Source organism: Lycium ferocissimum, unplaced genomic scaffold (genome assembly GCF_029784015.1).
Source record: "Lycium ferocissimum isolate CSIRO_LF1 unplaced genomic scaffold, AGI_CSIRO_Lferr_CH_V1 ctg19687, whole genome shotgun sequence".
Taxonomy (NCBI): Eukaryota; Viridiplantae; Streptophyta; class Magnoliopsida; order Solanales; family Solanaceae; genus Lycium; species Lycium ferocissimum.
Window position 1 is genome coordinate 1 of NW_026718581.1, and position 9485 is coordinate 9485.

Sequence of the window (9485 nt, forward strand, 5' to 3'; positions counted from 1 at the left end):
CACCGCTCGCCAAGCAAATTGAGAAGCAAGAAGCCATAATTGCCGGGCTGAGGCAAGAGATTGGGTCTCTCAAAACTGAGGCCACCAACACCGGGGATAGACTTGCCCGAGTTGAAGCTGAAAGGGCTTCTGAGCAAGAAGTTCTAAGGATGGCTCAAGAGAAAGCAGAAAGTCGGGCTAAGGCCAACGAGGAGCTCAGGGCTGAGCTTGAAACTTTTACTAATGCTTTCGAGACTCTGAGCCAAAGAAACTCCGAAGTAATGGCCCATCTTCAGCAGGCCTTGGCCGAATAGGATCAAGCCCGCGCTGAAGTTGATGTGGCTACAGCCCGATCCATGCTAAAGGTCGAGCATGTCAAATTAAACTCTCGAAGGCTCACTCTGGAAGAGGCTCAGGCTGGCCTTGATGATATAGCTGCCAAAATCGAGGAGGCAAGGTCAGTTGAGGATAGTGGGCTTAAGGAGCTCCTTGGAGATAGCTCGGAGGATGATCCCGAGGGTTCTGATTCCTCTCCGGGGGACTAGATAGGCCTTTTAGCCCTTTTATTTTTTGTGTAACTTTACCAAGGTCACTTTCGGCCTTTTGTATATATGAAAGCTTTATTTTGAATTCATTTCGTCGTTACTTTCTTCCTGCTTCTAATGCTTAGATTTAAACGAGCGGACTTTGAGTCGGATAACATCGGCCTTTTATTTTATCCGAATTGACCTGAACGTGACCATGATGATCTTAAAATAGTTTTCATCTTAACGAATTCTCGAACCAATTTAAAGAACTTGAGTGTCCTAGGTTCGTTTTACACCGAGCCTTTTCTTGTCGGTTATTGTCTCTGGAAGACATGTAAGGACCTTACTTTTATGCTTCTGAATTCGGATGTCTCCAAATCACTTCGGGCATATGGATCAAAGCTTTAATTACTTCGGACCCTTCTCAGACTATTGTCCTTTGCAAATTAGGCTTAGTTTATTATGACTTTAGCGTCTTCGTTTTGTTTTTTCTATTTCGTGACGACAGTCCCCAGTTGAGGGTAGCCCTTGAGCTCCAAAGACTAGATGTTCGAGGATGTTTAAGTAAATCTTCACGCAAGAGTATAATTGACACGAATTTCATCCGAAGTAATCTTCTTATTTCAATATGTTTGGTACAAACGACTGATGTAAGACTCCTTTGGGACTTTTTTGCCGTAGGAAATAAACTATCTGGGCACGATTCATTTTGATCGTTTGGCCCTTACAACAAATTCTAGAGCAAAAAATGTCAAAATTTATTTAGCCCTTAAGCTACTTCGGATTTTGACGAAGCTTTGTTGAGCTGGCTCGAACTTGTCAAGGGTATGATAGTCCCCTCATATTTGTGTCCGAAGTATGAGGAGTCAAGCACTAATAGTCAATGTTGGGCAGTCCCCAGCCTTTGTTATGTAAGTAACACGTTATACATTGTTGCCTCATTAAAAACCTTGCTGGAAAACTCACTTCGGGACAAAACCGAGCTAAGGGAAAAAGAGTGCAACACGTGTTTTCTAACCTAATTTTAATCTTCGACTGTTAATCCGATCCGTACCTACGAGGGTCAATTGACCAAAATAACTTAGAAGAAATTCACAAAGGGTTAGCAGTCCGTACCTTAGCAATAGTATCTTTTCAAGTGTGCCACGTTCCAATTCATTTGCAGCTGCTGACCATCTTCAGATTCTAATTGGTACGAGCTTTTACCGATTATTCTAGTTACTCTGTACGGCCCTTCCCAATTCGGACCCAACTTTCCATTGTTGGGATTTTTGGTGTGAAGGGTAACTTTTCGTAGAATTAAGTCCCCAACTTGGAAGTATAGAATTAAGAATTCGAAAAATTCTTTGATTGTAATATCTTCCCATCCATCGTTGTCACGACCCGACTAGGGGCCATGACGGGTACCTAGAGCTAACTACCGAGCACCGCTCATATCACTAATCATCATACTCAACCAGAACACATACATATATAAATACCTCAAGGCTATACATAGATATACATAAGCTTGTACGGTTACCAAAAATGATATACAAAAATGTACACTGAAATCGTCATGGGACACCAACAACCCACACGTGTGTATCTACGAGCCTCTACGAGAGTACTAGACATAAAGACGGGACAGGACCCCGTCGTGCCCAAAATATAAACACAAAAGAATATAACCATAAGTAGCACCTCCGGAATAATGGAGTGCTCTGTGAATCCGCCGATAAGCTCCTACGATCCGCACCGTCTCCCTGTCTACCTGTGGGCATGAACACAGTGTCCGAAAAGAAAAGACGTCGTATGAACATTGTACTGAGTATGTAAGGCATGAATAATAATAGCATAATAATGAAACAATGAAATGTGAGCTGGAGATATAACTCGCTAACCTTTAAAGGAAAACACGTACGCATATATATATATATAACATCATCGTTGACCCACGTCCGGGTAACCATCCTACGCCACCCACTAGTGGTGTCATGTCCGACCCTCTAGGCACGGTGTAATCACAGGTAGCCCGCATTAGCGGTGACATGTCCGGCCATGTTGGCACGGTGGAATCGTATGTAGCCCGCCTTCGCAGTGACATGTCCAGCCTTATGGCACGATGTAACCTCATCATCGTATACCTCAAAAACATACATTCGAACTGAAAGATAATCTATAACTATATCGGGTGACATAAGGTCGAGAACCCCCGATTTTCATTATGGAGTAATCATGTTCATCATACCACACCTTGAAGGAACTAGCATCATAAGGTGGGTTTAGCAATAATGAATAACATCAAAGAAAACTTATAAGGATTATTAGCTTCATGGAATTATCATATCATACGCTTTAGGATCTCTAGACTTAGGCTCATCACCATCATTATTATGTTCATGACATATCTCTTATCTTTACCTTATAATGAGCTCTTAATCAACGTAGACTCATAGTTCATGGAATATAAGAAAGTCATGGAGAGATAGGGGAATTCATATCATGAGGATCATGCCTTAGAAGGAAGGGACTAGCCTTACATACCTTTACGTTTCGCTAACTTTATCACTTGAAGGCTTCCCTCCAATATTCACGTTTCTACATTCAAGAGAGTTCGCACTAAAATTAGATAATCGATAACATAAGTATGCTTGAACTAAAGCAAATGAAAATTGGGCAGCATCTCCTTAGTTTCTACAACTTTCTCCATATCATATAATAGCTCCCAAACATTTATAAGAACATTCATAATCTCATAATCCACAATCTTTGTCAACCATACATCATTCAATTCTCCTACTCCTATTTCAAGGGCATCCATAACCATGGTCATAATACAATATTGCATTCATCCTCCTATTATGTTTCTCCCATGTTCTTAATATCATTTATAATGAGATTCTATTCATAATACATCAAGAGTCATGATTCATGTCAACTACTATTTAAGAATACCATTATTTTCACATTTGAGCTCTATATTCTATTTTCTTCCATAATCCAAGCCTTTCAACCCCTCAATACTCTTAATAATAGGAAATAAACATAAATATCACCTTAAGAACTTGGGAACAAGCCTTGAGTCACTCTACTCCATTGGAATGAAATCCTCCACTTGCATGCCAAAGAAATTTTTACTCTCCACAAACCCTATTAGGCTTCCAAGATATAATCTCTTAAATCTTGGCTTTTGATCTTGATTTCTTGGTATAGATTGTTGTAGAAATAGAGAGAGGGTTTTTTTAGAGGGTTCTAGAGAGATATAGAGTCTGTTTTGGGGAGAAATAATGAATTAAAACGTGGGAGCTTATATTTATAACCGGTGGCCGGAAACTTCCCGCATCCGCGGTCGACGACAGGTTGACGGCTCGTCGACGTGTCGACGGTCCGTCGACATGCGCCGTCGATTCTCTGCCTAAGATGTCTGATTGCAGAACCTCATCGATGGTGCTAGGCAACGGCTCGTCGACGTGTCGACGGTCCGTACTTTGGGCCATCGACGCTGACTGGTTTCAGCAATTTTTTGAACTGCTCCGATTTGCTCCGATTCGATTCGTTTCACTTCTAATTCCCTCGTAATGTCAATAATATATACTTATACTTCTGTACACATACAAGGTAAAACATCTCGTGACCAAAGTTCTGGTGCGGACTACCGTACCGAAGGCGTATACCACCAATAAGCCAAAATCACCTTGCAGTAAAACGGGAGGTGTAACATCTGTGCTGCCAAATGGACCAATGCAGTTTCGCGAAGCTCATCCGTCAAATCAAGCTTTACAGCCATGGCTTCGTCGTTTGATTCGTCCGTCACGTACTGAAATCTTAAGCTCGGCTCCTCGACCTCCACAAGAATTAGATCCTCTATTCCATAAACTAAGGAAAAAGGCATTTTCCCCAGGCTCGACCTTGAGGTCGTTCTGTAAGCCCAGAGTATCTCCGACAAAATTTCCTTCCAGTTGCTCTTTGATTCCTGCAACTGCTTCTTTAGGTTCTGAATAATGGTTTTGTTTGTAGACTTGTCTTGTCCATTTACACTCAGGTGATACGGGGTTGACAAGATTTTCTTGATCTTCAAACCTTCGAGGAAGTTATTGACCTTATTGCTAATAAACTGTCAGCCGTTGTCACACGTTATCTCGGTGGGAATACCAAACCTACAGATAATGTGATACCAAATGAAGCCGATGATCTCCTTTTCTCTGACTTTCTCAATGGCATGAGCTTCAAGCCACTTAGAAAAATAGTCAGTCATAAATAAAATGAATCGTGCCTTACTAGGGGCCCAAGGCAAGGGCTCGACAATATCCATTCCCCATTTCATGAATGGCCATGGAGATAGGACCGGGTGCATTAATTCTCCCGATTGGTGTATCATCGGCGCATGCCTTTGACATTCGTCGCACTTCTGGACAAAATTCTTTGCGTCTTCTTCCATCTGATTCCAGTAGTATCCGGCCCTGATCAACTTTTGGACCAATGATTCTGCCCCCGAATGATTTTCGCAAGTCCCTTCATGGACTTCTCGCATCACATAATCCGTTTCTCCCGGCCCCAAACATCTAGCCAAAGGGCCGTAGAAAGACCGACGATACAATTGGCCGTCGATCAAGAAAAATCTTGTCGCTTTGGTCCGAAGAGCTCTGGACTCCTTAGGATCCGTGGGTAATTTCCCATCTCGAAGATAGTCTACGTTCTTGTTGTGCCAGTCCCAAATCAGACTCGTTGTATTTACCTCGGCATGACCATTTTCTACCGTGGAGTTCATCAATTGAACGACTGTCCTGGAGTTGAATTCTTCTGCTCCTATCGGCGAACCCAAATTGGCCAACGCATCTGCCTTGTTATTTTGTTCTCTTGGCACGTGCTGCAGGGTCCATTCCTTAAATTGATGTAATAGCACTTGGATTTTGTCTAGATACCTCTGCATCCTCTCATCTTTTACCTTGAAGACGCCATTAACTTGATTCACGACCAGAAGCAAGTCACAGTTTGCTTCTATGACTTCGGCTCCCAAGCTTTTGGCCAGCTCTTAACCTACAATCATAGCCTCATGCTCGGCTTCATTGTTAGTCAATTTTAAAGTCCATATTGATTGTGGAATAATATCGCCTGCGGGGGCAAAGTATGATTCCCAGTCCGGACCCTTTCACGTTTGATGCACCGTCCGTGTATAAGGTCCAGACCCCAAAAATTTTCCCTAAGGTTAGCAATAGTTCTTTTTCCACCTCGGGGACCATTGCGGGTGTAAAATCTGCCACGAAGTCTGCCAAAATTTGAGACTTTATGGCCGTTCTGGGTTTATACTCTATGTCATAACCACTAATTTCTACTGCCCATTTTGCGAACTTGCAAGACAATTCGGGCTTATGCATGACATTTTTCAAAGGATATGTGGTTACTACGCATATAAGATGATGTTGAAAGTAACGTTTTAGTTTTCTAGATGTGCTTATCAAAGCTAGGGCCAATTTTTTTAAGTGTGGATATCGGGTTTCTGCACCCTCCAAAGTTCTGCTAACGTAGTAAATTGGGAATTGCGTACCTTCTTCTTCTCGAACCAAAACACCATTTACCACGACTTCGGATACTGCTAGGTACAGAAATAGTTGTTCATTTGCCTTTGGTGTGTGCAGCAAAGGTGGGTTCGACAAATATTGCTTTAGTTCTTCTAAAGCTCGCTGGCACTCCGGTGTCCATACGAAGTCATTCTTCCTTTTCAGCAGTGAAAAGAAGTGATGACTTTTATCCGAAGATCGAGAGATAAACCGGCTCAAAGCTGCAATCCTCCCGGTCAACCTTTGCACCGCCTTCATATTATCGACTACTTCGATATCTTCGATGGCTTTGATTTTGTTTCGGTTGATTTCTATTCCTCGATTTGACACCATGAAGCCCAAGAACTTGCTCGAGCCTACCCCGAAGGCACATTTTTTCAGATTCAGCTTTATGTTATATTTGCGAAGCATGTTGAAAGTTTCATGCAAATGCTTCAAATGGTCCTTTGTCTCCAGGGACTTAACTAGCATGTCATCAATATAAACTTTCATTGTTTTCCTTATTTGCTCTTCAAGCATCCGGTTAACTAGGCGTTAGTAAGTTGCTCCAGCATTCTTTAGTCCGAACGGCATTACGTTGTAACAATATGTGCCATATCGGGTTACAAAAGAAGTTTTCTCTTGGTCCTCCGGTTCCATCCGAATCTGGTTGTAACTGGAGTAAGCGTCTAGAAAACTTAGCATTCATGCCCTGCCGTCGCATCAATCATTCAATCAATGTGAGGAAAAGGAAACGAATCCTTTGGGCATGCTTTATTTAAATCTTTTTTAATCTACACTTATTCTGAATTTATTGCCTTTCGTAGGCACGACCACTACGTTAGCTAACCAATCCGGGAATTTGACCACCCGGATGGAACCTATTTTAAAAAGCTTGGTTACCTCCTCTTTTACGAACTTATGCTTAACTTCAGCCATCAGTCTTCTTTTCTACTTCACCGGGAGGAAGTTTTGATCCAGACTTAGTTTGTAAGTCGTCACCTCCAGTAGGATTTAGTTTGTAAGTTGTCACCTCCGGTAGGATACCTGTCATGTCTAAATGGGACCATGCAAAACAGTCGGCGTTAGCTTGAAGAAATTCAATTAATTTACGCCTGAGCTCCGGGGTTAACCCCGTGCCCAGGTATACCTTTCTGTCCTGTAAATGTACGAACAAGACGAATTGCTCTAATTCTTCCACGGTTAATTTGGTTGCGTCCGAATCATTCGGCAGCACGAACGATCTGGAAACCCCGAAGTCCTCTTCCTCGAAGTTTGATGATCCTTCCTCTCTCTTTGTGTCGATTATGTTCGAGTCTTGTGGTTGCTATTTAGTGTCCTTGCCTTTCACTGACTTGTCAACATCCTTCAACGATGGTGCCTTTGTTACAAGAGCTGCTTCTTCAACCGCGAACATTTCCCTTGCCGCCGGCTGTTCCCCATGGACCGTCTTTACCCCCTCCGGGGTTGGGAATTTCAACATTTGGTGCAACATCGAGGACACCGCCCTCATGTCAGGTACCCACGGTCTACCCAACAATACATTGTGCCTGATTTCACCTTCAATGACGTAAAACTTCATTTGTTGAACCGTCCTGGCGGTATTCACTGGTAGGGTAATTTCTCCCTTTGTAGTTTCACACGCCATGTTAAACCTGTTAAGGACCCAGACTGTCGACACGATCTTGTCTAATAGTCCTAGTTATTCCACCACTTTCCAATGGATAATGTTGGCTGAACTACTTGGATCAATCAAAATACATTTAACCTGTGATTTATTAATAAGAATAAAGATTACCAAGGCTTCACTGTAGGGTTTCATGATGCCCTCCTCGTCTTCATCATTGAAGGAAATGGACCCCTCCGGTACGTAGTCCCGAGTTCTTTTTCCCGAGTGATTAAGACTTTTGTCCTCTTCATCATCGGGCCCCGGGGAGCTTCAGCCCCACCGATGATTATGTTGCAAGTGCCCGTTTTTCAGTAGTCGGGCCATTTCGTCTCTCAACTGCCGACAGTCCTCCGTTCTATGGCCACGAGTACCATGGTATTTGCATACCACATTCGGATCTCTTTGAACAGGATCGGACCGAAGCGGCCTCGGCCACCTCGCGTCTTTAATATGGCTAATAGTCAAAACAATGCCAGCAGCATCCACATTGAAATTGTACTCGGGCAACTTCGAACTTTCTCCGCTGGTAGATGACCCGCCGGTGTCACTTCTAAATTGTAACCCTCGGCTTCCTGAACTGTGCTCATTACGCCTATCATTCCTGATCAAGTGATAACTAGGACCATTTCTTCCCCTGTCCGACCTGAAGCTCGACCTCTCCGGAGGTCCATACTATTGGTATCTATCCTTGGATGACTTTAGCTCTGTATCTATCATCCTTTTTGACCTATCTACATTTTTACCTCGGTTCGTCGTTCCTGGTGGTAGTTCGATTTGATCATCTTCACCCAAATTTTGGACTCATACCTATTATGGACGTCGGCCCATGTCACCGCCTCGTATTCTAACAGGTTCTCCTTCAGTTTGAATGAAGGAGCAGAGCTCTGGGGGTTAAGGCCTTTGGTAAAGGCTTGGGCTACCCATTCTTCTGGAACCGGGCTTAACAACATCCATTCCTTTTGGAACCTCGACACGAACACTCGAAGTAACTCTTTGTCCTTTTGGGCGATCCTGAATATGTCTGCCTTCCTTGCTTGGACCTTCCGAGCTCCAGCATGAGCCTTTATAAAAGTATCTGCAAGCATTTCAAATGAGTTAATAGAATGTTCAGGAAGCATATCATACCACGTCATTGCCCCTTTGGACAATGTCTCGCCGAATTTCTTCAGCATCACCGACTCTATTTCGTCCTCCTTGAGATCATTGCCTTTTATGGCACAGGCGAAGGAAGTCACATGCTTCTGCAGATCCGTCGTTCCATCGTACTTAGGAATGTCCGATATCTTAAACCTCTTCGCGATTAACTTCGGGGCCTCACTCGGGGATAACACCTTTGACAGTATCGTTTGGAATCCGACCTTTTCAAAACCGGCGGAGCCCCGGGGATCTGGTCCACTCGAGAATTGTACGTTTCCACCATTTTCTTATTTGTATCGATCCGTTTGGCCATCGCCTCAAGCATTTTCATGACCTCGGTCGACCCGCCAGAACTCGATCCGTTGCCATTGTCAGCCACCTGATTTTCCCCCCGGGCCGGTCCACTGGCTCGGTTTGGTTCCTTCGTATTGACTCCGCCGTCCTTCTTTTGGAGTTGGGATACAGCCGACCGCTGTTCCTGCAATATTTCAAATATCAGCGTAAGTCAATTTCTTCTCTCACATCACTCGGTGTCCTTCGTACAGATGCCCGAGGTGAAATCACAGTGTTATTGTTGTTGAACGGATCAACAGGCTAGTTGCCGTCTATGTTCTGGTCGACAGCGTCATTTGTATTGACAACATTTTGATCAAC